Source organism: Ostrinia nubilalis, chromosome 9 (assembly GCF_963855985.1).
Source record: "Ostrinia nubilalis chromosome 9, ilOstNubi1.1, whole genome shotgun sequence".
NCBI classification, from domain to species: Eukaryota; Metazoa; Arthropoda; class Insecta; order Lepidoptera; family Crambidae; genus Ostrinia; species Ostrinia nubilalis.
The window spans coordinates 14,459,456-14,473,086 of record NC_087096.1 but is presented as its reverse complement, the minus strand read 5'-3'; the positions used below and the strand labels follow the sequence as shown (position 1 = coordinate 14,473,086).

Sequence of the window (13,631 nt, the reverse complement as noted above, 5' to 3'; positions counted from 1 at the left end):
AAGTTGCCAGCCATTCAGTGTGCTGTGATTGATCAAGATTTTTAGTAAATACTTCCTAAGTAGGTAATCGATCTTATAAGGGCGAATATATGCCTTTGGGAATGATACACGCGTTACTATTTGTCATGATAAAAATCTAGTACAGTCAGCGTCAAACAGTTCGTGACACCCAAAGTAGCCTAAAAGTTCGCTACACTTTTTTATTACAATTGGAATAAGGTAGTGTTTTCAACTTTTTAGCCACTTTGGGTGTCACGAACTATTTGACGCTGACTGTACCCAGCAACTTCAGCAATACCAATACAAAGAGCTGTAAACTTTTCCACAGCTCCGTAAACAATGTTTCCAATTCCACGCTCTCCTACAAAAAGTAACTTGAAAGTTTCGCTCCGCTCCGTGATAATTGTTGGGAAACACTTAACACGTGCCTACTCCACTGTTCTCCGCTTTAAAAATAAATTCCATCAAGGACGTAACAAATTGCCACTCCTTTCAGCAAAAAGCGCTCGAGAGCGGACAATTATTTTTCAAAATGTACGACTGGTAAAGATGTGGAACGGTTTCTGGATGTGTTTCTTTTTAAATATAATTGAATTGATGTGTTTCTAGTATTATTACATTTCAACAGTACACACCGAAGCTTATAAAACAATTACTGCCGGTGTTAATCAAATTTTTTTATTACAATTATTCGACTTTAGTTTGCGGCAAAAAATGCTTACTACTAACACTTCAAAAAACTAAATTTTCCAAAACCTAAATTTCAAAACCCAATGTTACCAAAACCTAACTTCTAATACCTAACTCTTCCAAAACCTAACTCTACCAAAACCTATCTCTTCCAAAACCTCTTTCAAAACCTAACTCTTCCAAAATCTAACTCTTCCAAAACCTATCTCTTCCAAAACCTAACTCTTCCAAAACCTAACTCTTCCAAAACCTAACTCTTCCAAAACCTAACTCTTCCAAAACCTAACTCTTCCAAAACCTAACTCTTCCAAAACCTAACTCTTCCAAAACCTAACTCTTCCAAAACCTAACCCTTCCAAAACCTAACTCTTCCAAAACCTAACTCTTCCAAAACCTAACTCTTCCAAAACCTAACTCTTCCAAAACCTAACTTCCAAAATCTAACTCTTCAAAAATCATGAGTTCAAAAAAAGAATACGTTTTTTTTCCTAAATCTCAACTAATGTTGTTTCAAAAATTGAATGGCCATGGCGTGTGTTTATAACTTAATAGCCCTAATAAATTTTTGAATATTTTAAGCATCAACAAGTTGAAAAATCTTCCGTAGCACATCCAGGGACGTAGCTCCATGACGATGCCTGCACCGGGCCAAAACTCCTGAATACTTAATGCTATCAAATTAACTCTTGCCTACAGCAGTAAACGTTCGGCAAACGCTACCGACACAACTTACGTTCAAGTGGAAATATAAATAGGACTACTGAATGCATAGAACGACCTTTGCATTCGCAACGATTAACCTGTTAGCCGCCAACCCATATCAAAAGCGGTGTGTCCTACCCAGGCGCTAAGCTATGGGCGCCTGAAACAGTAAGAAAATTAATTTTCTGATTTAAAAATAAACAAAGGCCCTTATTGAAATTTAAATATTTTTATATAATTTTAGGGTTGTAGGCAATCACAAAATAAAGAAATCATTTGTTTATGTTCGTTCGTTTAAACTGAATGACGCCCACTGCTGGACAAAGGCGGAGCCTAAGAATTTCCACAAAGACCGGGCCTGCGCCGCCCACATCCAGGCACCTCCTGCGACCTTCACCAGATTTGTTTGTGTATTTTTATTAAACAAATAATGTGGTTAGATTTAGATATTGTCTTCTGTAGAAGACGTGGCGTGGAGGGCACGGAATCATTTGTTTCTATAGAACGTGGCGCTGAAAAGGTTAAGAAAGTTTTGCAATTGGTGGCTATCTCCAAAGTTTATGGGTGGCCATTTGGACCGTATCTAGCGGCATTAATCTATCAAGCCTTCGGAAGCTTCGTTGAAAGTTCAATTAACAATAATCGCACCTCGGATTAATCTCGTTGGTTACGATATTGCCTTTGCACAAAGTTACGTTGGAAGTTAGTTCAACTTACCAACTTAATAGCGTTGTGACTATTGTATCAATATTATAATCTAATAATACGACTGTTAAATTAATTGTGCTTATTAGTGTTGTAGTTTTATATTATATTAGTTTCATTTAGGGGTGGTTACTTTTGAGACTTAGTATAAGTCGCCCAACGAGAGTTGAGGCTATCAACACAAGTAAAGATTTTGTATCAGTATACGCTGTCTGCGCTGACGTCTTATTTACGCCCGTATTCACAAATATGACTATGAGGTCTCACAGTGCGCGTGGACGCACAGGGTGACACACGAAATTTTATTATTAATTATAGAGCTCTATTCAATGCTGTGCGTTCGATTTGTTGCTTCTCTTAAGTAAGCATCGTTTAGTCAACTTGACAAGTGTTTTTTTTAGCTTACAGATATTTAACAAGAGCGTGGTAGCTAGTGTAGGGTAGACCGGGTACAATAGTACCACGGGTCAATAGTACCATCGGCGATATTTCTTCATACAAGCGACGTTAGATTGTGTGCATAGCGTCAGAATATGCGCTTTTTGTGTTTCCATCCGCTCACCAGTCGGCGGCGCTTGCGCTGAAAAACGAAGGTGTACAGGAAGGATTTTTGTTTTTTGCCCAGCCGCAGTAAGTTTTTATGTCAAATATATGAGCCCATAAGTTGCCTAATATGCTATTTGTTACCAAAGTATTGTTGTCAATAGTTTATCCAGGCTCTAAACTTTGTATCGACAGCGAATTATTGGCATTCACTGTGAAAATGACTGAATTTTAGGTGAAGTTCTCTTTACTACCTACTTGGAACAATTGTACCAGTCTCCATGGGGTCAATTGTAGCGGTACAATCAACCCCGTGGTACAATTAACCCCCGGAACCTTATTTTATACTTAATATTTTAAATTGGTTTTAAAGTACCTATACTTATAATAAAATAAGTTATTATAAAACATTCACGTGGTTATTTTACATTTTTACAATTATATTTTTATAATTGGGTCATTGTCAAATTTTGCGCAGGTAAATGTAACTTAAAATCATATTTTTTTCAAAATAAATATATGCTTAGATATTACTTTTTTCTATGTCCGTGTCCGTTATAACAACTGAATTATTATCTATTACAGTTTGCCGCGATGTTTAACCAATAATTTAAGATTTATTCCAGATTTAATGGATCAGGGTGAAAAAAAATACAACTTTGTTACCGTTACGTTTTAGCTTTTATTATGAAATTAAACAAGTCAGTCGCAAATATTTTGGGACTAATATTAAACAGTATTATATCTTTTACATATATTTAGAATCATAACAGTCTTTTTTTAAGTTTAACAATCATCAATCTAAACTCTTAAACAACTCTGTTACTTCTTGAATATTAAAATACCTTAAATTCTACTTAAGTCCTCCAAATATCTATTTATCAGCAGCTAACTGGAACATAATACTGTAAAAATATCTAATAAATTAACGCATCGCGATATTTGCTATATTATATTGACTAGCTTTTCTTTAAAATCTTACTATGTTCTTTAATCTTTGGGACAGAAAAGTAACAGAGTTGTAACACAGTAACATAGTTGTTATTTTTATTGAATAATATGTAATAATTTGCACTTATTGAGCTTGAGATCCAAATCACTTCATCAAAACATTAACTTATGACTGTAATTTATCAATCAAGAGCTTACTTTCTTATAGATTCCTTATCTTTATAGTAATAAAAATTAGATTTTCTTGGAAGAGTAGCTGAAAATTTGAAATAACTTATTTCTCAAGTTTAACTAAGGGATTATGAAATTGGTAGTATACTCTTTTACCTTTGCAGACTTTTTTAGGTTCTGGAACAACGGCAAGTAAATTATCAAAAGCCTCATAGGATAAATCACTTAATTAATTTGAATTTTGTTGCATTATCGTCAATTGCCTTAAAAACATTATTTTAACGTCTTTTTCTTGATTATTTCTACGGCGTTCTCGGGTATCGTCGCTGCTTCTCAGCAGGCGTTAGAGGCATTTTAATAACGTAACAATGAGTTTTTGGGGTTATTAATATTTTTTATTTCGATTTATTTGTATAAAACAAAGTTACCCATTGCTTGAACTTTTTAAATTGCAACTGATTAAAAAACAGTAATTGAAACATAATATTTTAGCAAAATTAAAGAATAATATAATGGCATAAGCAACTCTGTTACTTTCAAAACAACTCTGTTACCACACGCTAGTAACAGAGTTGCAGCAACAGAGTGGTAAATTTTACATTCCATTATACACCAGTCAAAAAATAAAGCGTGTAGCAAAATATTTCGTTCACATTTAACACATTTACCCCTTAGACAATATACTGAACGTAAACTAATGAAAAAACATTCATTTACTTACGTGAATAGGTAGGTAACAAAGTGGATGCGCAATAAAAACACGCAGCACGTTCAACACCTTGCGGTCGACTGCCGAGCGACTTACCTCTCCTCCCGATCTAACGAACTCCCACGACGAATGCAGACATCCCACCCAAGATTAAACAATATCCAAAATACCGCCATTTCCATTTTGAGTCGTGAATTAGTTAGTAACATAGTGGTCCAGGTGGTTCCAGATAGTACGTGGGACAAAGTTTAGAAAATTATTTAAAAAGTACATTTTATACTGACTGATTTTAAAACATATTTTATTGAATATTTATAATACTCTGTTTACGATGATAATTTATTTTAAGAAGGTTACTATAGTAGAAAATGCAATTATTTGTTGTTTATTGTAACGGAATGCTACATGGGACAGGTACAATTTGTAAGGAAAACCTTTCTGTTACCAATAATGACCACTCTGTTACTTTAAAAAAAAATAAAAATATTGAAACTTGAGTCGTTATTCCAATAGTGGATGTTCGCTAATGCGATGTATTTTGTATTTAATACATAATTCGTAAAGGATTTTGACATTATTACTAACAAAAAAATAAAAAATGTCGAGGGACACGTTTACCTGCGCAAAATTTGACAATGACCCAATTATAGGCATACCTACTGAAAAAATAGTTAATGTGTTTTATTAAATAAGTAGGTAGATGTCGATAAAAAGGTGATATAAGTACCTACCTAAATGCCTACTTAAAATATTTTAATATAGGTTTCTAAAACCCTTCTGAATATGTACATTTTAGCTTAATTCAGTAAGTAACTAAGTATTTGAACGTTTTGTTTTAGATGCCTCGACGTAGAGTCAAAAGTACTGATCACGGATCAACGGATCTATTCCTTTATGAACAGGCTTATGAAAATTTTTTAAAAGGGCGAAGCATTAGTAGGTATAAATAAATCAGGGTCAATTGTACCAGGGGTGAATTGTACCCTCATACAAAAATATATTTTTAAGTTTTGAGTATTCTATCATTGTTATTATGCTTATTGTTGTTTCAGGAGCAATATCCGAGCCAAATAAATGACATATTATGTAGAAACAGTTAGCTTTTTCGTTTTTATGGAAGAAAAGTTATTGTTTTGTTTTTAAACTTTAGTGTTGATTTTTCATACTTGTTCCTAAATATTTTCGATCTCAATTAATAAAGAATGATGATTGTAGGAGATTAAGAGTACAGAATACCAATAAAGGTGATGATTAGATAAACATAACGACTTTTATAGCCTCATATATTATTGGTACAATTGACCCGTTGTAGGGGTCAATTGTAACATGAGACATCGTACAGTTCAAACTCGTTTTTCATTAAGTATTCGAAAGAATAGTTCAACTCTGCATGCTTAAATTTGTAGCTAAGGAGTCTAGTTTTTACAGCATACTAACAGAATAAGTTATATTTCATTAGATTTCTCAATATTGAACAATTTCCAAAAAATGGTACTATTGTCCCCGGTCTACCCTATTTGATATTTGAACTCGATTGTGTAAGTGTTCTGTAATCAAATAATTACACTATTGTAAGCGTTCGCCTTAACTTTCGTTAAGCGACCTATACCTTTATGTGTAGTGTTAGTAGTAAATGGGCCTTACTTTCATTGAACTCGAAATGTAATGAATGAGTGAATTTAAATGAAAATGCAAGAAATAATTTTATCCATTTATTAGTTTCATTGTAAACTCATACACTTGATCTATTCATCAACCGTTTATAATTTACGTTATACACGTCATACATCACGAGATGAGACTTAACTAAGGATTTGTACATTGTATGGTACGTTTAACTAAATAAATAATAAATACTTACTTTTGATAACAAGTCGAACTTGGAAAAAAAGAAAACTATAGATGATACAGAAAATAATAGACTAGTTAGTTTTACAATTGTACCTCACAATGCACAAATACCATACGCTATTAATGTTAACATACTCGGGCGCACCATAATTGACTTGAAAAAGCAAAACAATGCCTAAAGCATACTAAAACAAAAACTATTCCTTCAATAATATATTAAAAACAAAACTTGCAATTCCGAGTGGTTTCCGATTCTGCACATGCCTATAGAGAATCAACAACATAGTTTATGGCACGAATGCTAAAATTAAACACACCAGGGCAGTGACTAAATAACGTACCCACTCTATGGTAACCTTCGATAGATTATTATTAAGTTTCATACTAAGCATAAAATCAGATTTGCTTCTAGTGAACTTTATTCAAACCTTTATTCAATCATTTGAAAATAATTTAACTATTTAATCGATAAGTGTGAAACATACGGGGTGTAACATACAGTTTGGAAAAACAAATTGGTATTGCACTTGCTATATGTATTTGTATACGATTTTTAACCAAAACAAAATCTGTTTTGTGTATAGTACATAAGGTAGCTTTAGCACTGGCTAAATAACGCGACTTTATGTACAAATATTTAGTTGATATAACACAATGCTTCTAAAAATTGCCCGCGAAATAAATAGTCGTTTTGATAACCATAATATCATACTTTACAATCGTGTTTAATACAGTTAATAATTATAAATAGTGTGCGAGATTTACATTTGAAAAATTGTGGAACTTACAATGTAAAGTTAATATAATTTCGTTATTGCATAATTCAACTCTTTATAATGCCAATCGACAGCTTTTTAACGATGAGAAAGAAATAGAATAGAAGAAAATAAGTAGTTAAAAAACTATAGTAGATTTTTGAACACTATTTGTTCAAAAAAGTTCTAGAAAATGAAGAAACTATTAATTATAAGTAATAAAAATAAACTGAGATTATAAAGAGTTAACCAATTTCATACTTTTTTTTAAGATACTGTCTCAAATCAACTTCAATTCACATAAATAAACGTTCCTAGCGAAATCTTTACATGTTCTCTCATTCGTGAAACCGATAGTATACAACTCCTAGGTTACAGAGAGGACGGACATATTGCGTAGTTTTTTAATATTTTATTTTAATATACAACAAAATAAGTGAACGAAAACAGCTCTGAATTTTTCTCGATGTTATTGTAAAAGAAACTCAATGATAATGTAAAAAAAGTCCAAAACTAAGTCCTGCAATACGTCCGTCACTAGTCAACTACATCATTCTAAAACAACCTTAACACTAACTAGGCGTAATTACTTAAATTATGCATTATCTTTGGCGAATACACTGCTTACGGTACCTTCGAACTTATACGAGTGAAATAAAAATACACCTTGATCATAAAAAACGTACGAACGTCGTTGTAAAGTCTCACAAAATTCCCTATTTTAATACTGAGTTACAAAACTGTACGCATCACGCATATCAATAAAACTGGTACCATTTACACTTAATTATACTACATTTAGATATACAGCTATCAAGATTATTATTTTAGAAACACCATCTTGAAAATACGACACTCTTGAATTACTTTGTAGCAGATTTACGCTATCTAAGTTTGTTTTTACAACAGTCTTGTGTTAAACTTAATGATGCAAGCATATCAAATTTGCAAAACAGAATTTTCTTGACCAGTAACTTATATTGACACCATTTTTGCGGAAACAGTAAGAGTGCTTTCACATTTAGGCGACTTTAGCAGCACGACAACGCGCTGCCGATAATTTCATACTATATGACAGCGCATGCCTGCCTTCACATTATAAAAACGTCGTAGTCGCGCTTCTCACGCCCTAATGTAAAAGCGGCCTAATACCAGATGGAGGATACTTCATTCAAGACATTTCTGTCTGTTGGGGAATAATTTAGATAAAACCCCTTGGAAATTTTCCGGTAATAGGAATATTGTAGAATAAAAGGGTCCAATTATAGTGGGTTTGCGAGCCATCTGGTAAAACTGACACGTTCCATTAGCCTTATTTTTCAATTTAGTTGTCTACTAAAGTTAGTCAACTTCTATTGCAGGATGAGTAAGAGATCAAGACAAGAAACACTATGTACAGTACATTTAGTATCATCCTGACTTGTAAACTTTCAGAATGTAACAGTGATATATTCTCAAGATAATCCTCTTTACTTTAATATACAATTACAATTTGTGGTGTTATAGCAAGAGCAGTACTTTTCCGTAAGGCCCAGAACAGACGGTGAAACGCAACTGCAACGAAACTGCAACTGCTAGTTACTTTTGAGTTGCATCTAAATTTCTGTCATAGCGTCCGTTGAGAGACCACACATGACCCGACCAGTTTGAAACTTTCAGTTTCAGTTTCATTCATCAGAATCATCACAAAGTTGCAGTTTCGTTGCAGTTGCGTTTGACCGTCTGTTCTGGGAATAATAATAGCTATATTAATTTATCAACAACAGATATTCCGAATGTCGCTCGTCGAATGGCAGTTCTGGTTTGCACCTTATGTACACAATATTAAAGATATATTTCGTACGACTGCATTCTAACAATTCCACTTTTCTAATTCACACACGTTGGAATGATTCACTTATCATATTTAATTTTTACAGTAACCGAATAAATTAGCTGTATGTAAATAAACCGAATTAGCCAAGACTATAGTAAATTACTAAGTTATATACATTAGGTCCACGCTATTGCAACAGCATTGAGCCTACCAATTTGAAATTATTAAAATTTAATTACATTTTTAAAGCATTAATCGAAACGAGATTCTAAATATATTTTGTGATAACTTTTGCTACCTGTGTATTCGTTTGACTCAAATATACAAGTATTAAAAAACTCGAATCACACATAAACAGACTATATAAAATTATGTATAGATAGATAATCGTATTAATTACTATATACATTGAAATTATTGTATACACATACAATACAAACGTGTCTTCTCGGACTTAAGCCGGGCTACGTTAGTTTTATATTAAGAAAATGCCAAAAAATTGTATTCCCTAAGATTTGGCATCTCTTCCATACCTTGAACGAGCATCAAGAGTTATCAACCATTGATAACAAACGGCTAGATAGTAGACCGTTCTTCAGGTATCCTAAACCTAGATTGAGCGAAAACTGAGTAAAAAGAGTGTATCGGTCACAGTCAAGTATTTCTTAATAAAATGTTTAAACGAACTGGGTTTATTGGTCATTATTTATTAAACACTTTAACACAGCCTTTAGTATGGACATTGTTTTGGAAAGAGCGCACACTTTAACCAAAATCAGTTTAAAAAATTGTGCTAATTTTATGTGCCTAGTTTATTTGTTAATATTCATGAAGAATATTATTTAGCATAAACTTTTTAATAAAAAGTAATAGGCCAGCTCTCAAGTCCGCTCGAATTTGACTAAATAAAGTTTAAGATATGGTGTAAAGGAATATAATTACCTACACATTCTCACTAGCACTCCATCGCATACAAAAGTAGACCATTTACGATAAAATTACAAAGATTTGAGCAAATTTGAACAGGTGCTGACACATATTCACTCTGCTGTAGTCTTTTTAATTAAATTATTTTTAGAGGTCTGCATAGAATTGATACTTATTGACGTTTAAATACGTACTATTATTGTAAATTATCTGTTTTAGATACAGACAAATAACCATCAGTATTATCTGGAAGTCAATAAGTAAAGTTTTGTCAATTTTTGACCATGTGCCGTAAATTTTTGCCATATTCAAAGTTGACATACATAACAGTTAATACCTTTCACAATTCATTCACTAAATATTTAATAAAATTGATTTTACATGTAATTTTATTCTCATTAAAAATGTATTGCCGTTAGAGTTAAATCTACTTAGATTTAAAAGTCTTAATTCTTTTCTTTACATATTTGTTTTTGCTTGGTTTACAAATCAATTATTGATTTCGACACAAACGTCAAATATTTTGACAGTTCATAAGTAATGTTGTCCTTTGAACTCTTAAGCGTTAAAGAAAGACAGCATGAGCTTTGGGACTGTCAAATTACAGTTTATATCCTAAACCCACGAAACTGTTTCGTCACCTTGTCTCCATAACTTAATATTTTAATAGCTGCCACTCAAGTATTCTACTATGATGGGCATAGTGAATGTTTGAATGGCCAGTGGTCACAACTCATATGACTATATTTCGAAATCCGTCCACTTAACTCTTATCACTTCTCACCATTTGTTAACATAAACGCTTTGCTTTTTCAGTCTCATAAAGCGTTTTGTTCTATGTGTCACTTAATTGGTTTCATGTCATATTGTCAGTTGCTTTGAGATTCAGGTTTCGTTTTGTCTTACACCGTACACGTCTGTGTAAGCGGCTACTTGAAAGAAATCTTCATCTGTTAATATTGATTTAAACGCCTGTCATCAGATTTTGTCACTTAAAAGGATCAAGATTAATAAGTCGAAGTATAAAGTCCGTTACACGTTACAAACGAACGTGGAGCAGTTCACATCGGCCGCGACAACTGACCTGACGTGGCCTGTTCGCTACAGCTCCGTCACCGCGTACAGATCGCGGTGATCTTGATGCTGGCGGTCCGGGCGTTCGGGGCGTTCCGCTCGCTCGGGGCGTTCGGGTCGTCGACGGTGCTGCGTAGCCGTATTCGGTTGTTGACGGCGGGGGCGTTGCAGCGAGCGGTATTCTAAAGTTTAAACGTCTGTCATCCGATTCTGTCACTTAAAAGTATCAAAGTCCGTTACACGTTACAAACGAACGTGGAGCAGTTCACATCGGCAGCCACGACTGACCTGACGTGGCCTGTTCGCTACAGCTCCGTCACCGCTTACAGATCGCGGTGGTCTTGATGCTGGCGGTTGGGGCGTTCGGGGCGTTCCGGGCGTTCGGGGCGTTCCGCTCGCTCGGGGCGTTCGGGTCGTCGACGGTGCTGCGTAGCCGTGTTCAGTTGTTGCCGGCGGGGGCGTTGCAGCTAGCGGTATTCTAAAGTTTAAACGTCTGTCATCCGATTCTGTCACTTAAAAGTATCAAAAGTCCGTCACACGTTACAAACGAACGTGGAGCAGTTCACATCGGCCGCGACGACTGACCTGACATGGCCTGTTCGCTACAGCTCCGTCACCGCGTATAGATCGCGGTGGTCTTGATGCTGGCGGTCGGGGCGTTCCGCTCGCTCGGGGCGTTCGGGGCGTTCCGCGCGCTCGGGGCGTTCGGGTCGTCGGCGATGCTGCGTAGCCGTATTCGGTTGTTGCCGGCGGGGGCGTTGCAGCGAGCGGTATTCTAGGGCTGCTGCGGATAATGGCTGCGGCTCAGGGCGCCTCGGGGCCCGTACTGTGGCGTATTTGTCGGCGGGCGGGGCGAATGTAGCTAACGAGGGGGGCGCGGCGGGGCGCGGGCGGGGCGCGCGGGGCCCGAACGACGCGTACTTCGGGTCGAAGCGGTTCAGGCTCGTCGCGCGCCCGGCTTGGGCTGGAATGGGACAAAATACAGTTTTAATATCTGTCAATGAGGGCTACCGCTTATGCTTCGGCTTAAGGATTAGATTTCAGTGATCTACACAAGCGCCCCTAGCGGCGAATACAAATGCTCTCATTATGCGAAGACATATTTGTCAAACATATTGCTACTGTGTGATTTATACGAGTAGATTAGCATGCTGGCGTTTTGATAAAATTGTTAGTCAACATCCACAATGTTCAATAAAAAGTGAGAGATCGTGTTTAGGCCTACGATGCGCGCCGCAATAAGCGGTAATCACGCCATTTTGTCGATTTTGCCCATACATTTTGACGTTGATAAAGTATTCACAGTGCGCATCCTAGCCCGGCAAATGTGGACTGTCATTTGCTCAATATTGATGATGATGAAGTAATTTAGAGTGGGTTAGAAAATGACAATTTTAATGTGACAGTTCAGCAGTAGACTGCCATTGGCTGTAACTATGATACTGAGATTGATCACGAGATAAAGATGCTAAGATTGATGATAATAAAGGTAGCCTTTCGAACTAAGCGTCACAGACGCAGCGTCTTTAGCTTTGGTCTATAGTGCCATCAAAGCCGCGTCACTAACGCCGCGACAGTGTCGCTGCGTTCGAATAACGTTCCCTAGAATTTCATACATTTGCATAGAACATCTATTTGTCTCTCTGTCGCGGCGTCACAGTCCCGCTCCGCACGGCCAATCTGTATGAACTTCTAGGGAGCGTTTTAGAGTAATGCGGTCCGGAGGAACCGCTCCGCTCCCTAGCAGTTCATACAAATGGGCTGTGCGGAGCGATCCGCACTGACAGTCCGCGTGACACTAAAACCAGCCTATAGACGCTCGCTTCGAAAGGTTACCTTAATTATGAACATAAAAGCGAGTTAGAAAGTTAGATATCAATCACAAACCTGCGTTGTCAGTGGGCGCGCCGCCGCCGGGCCGGTCTCAGTAGAAGTCGTTGCTCTCCAGCGTCTTGCACTGCTTGCTGAGCGTGGCGTACTTGCCGTTGTGCGGCCGGCCGAGCGTGTGGCTCGCGCCTAAAGCGCCGAGAGACGCGCTTAAATAAATAAATAAATAAATAAATAAAATCACAAACCTGCGTTGTCAGTGGGCGCGCCGCCGCCGGGCCGGTCTCAGTAGAAGTCGTTGCTCTCCAGCGTCTTGCACTGCTTGCTGAGCGTGGCGTACTTGCCGTTGTGCGGCCGGCCGAGCGTGTGGCTCGCGCCTAAAGCGCCGAGAGACGCGCTTAAATAAATAAATAAATAAATAAATAAATAAAATCACAAACCTGCGTTGTCAGTGGGCGCGCCGCCGCCGGGCCGGTCTCAGTAGAAGTCGTTGCTCTCCAGCGTCTTGCACTGCTTGCTGAGCGTGGCGTACTTGCCGTTGTGCGGCCGGCCGAGCGTGTGGCTCGCGCCTAAAGCGCCGAGAGACGCGCTTAAATAAATAAATAAATAAATAAATAAATAAAATCACAAACCTGCGTTGTCAGTGGGCGCGCCGCCGCCGGGCCGGTCTCAGTAGAAGTCGTTGCTCTCCAGCGTCTTGCACTGCTTGCTGAGCGTGGCGTACTTGCCGTTGTGCGGCCGGCCGAGCGTGTGGCTCGCGCCTAAAGCGCCGAGAGACGCGCTTAAATAAATAAATAAATAAATAAATAAATAAAATCACAAACCTGCGTTGTCAGTGGGCGCGCCGCCGCCGGGCCGGTCTCAGTAGAAGTCGTTGCTCTCCAGCGTCTTGCACTGCTTGCTGAGCGTG

The 13,631-nt window shown here is 37.2% G+C and overlaps 1 long non-coding RNA gene and 1 other non-coding gene across 2 annotated transcripts; both read right to left on the bottom strand.

Annotated features, from left to right (window-relative positions):
- Nucleotides 1-2,008: 2,008 nt before the first annotated feature.
- On the bottom strand, nucleotides 2,009-2,085 carry LOC135075066 (U4 spliceosomal RNA). The gene has a single exon (XR_010257960.1). It is a non-coding gene; the product is annotated as a U4 spliceosomal RNA (small nuclear RNA).
- A 4,085-nt stretch (nucleotides 2,086-6,170) lies between these two features.
- LOC135074705 (uncharacterized) lies at nucleotides 6,171-13,103 on the bottom strand. The gene is made up of 2 exons (XR_010257878.1): nucleotides 12,782-13,103; nucleotides 6,171-11,858 (listed from the first exon to the last, which is right to left on the bottom strand). It is a non-coding gene; the product is annotated as an uncharacterized LOC135074705 (long non-coding RNA).
- Nucleotides 13,104-13,631: the final 528 nt, after the last annotated feature.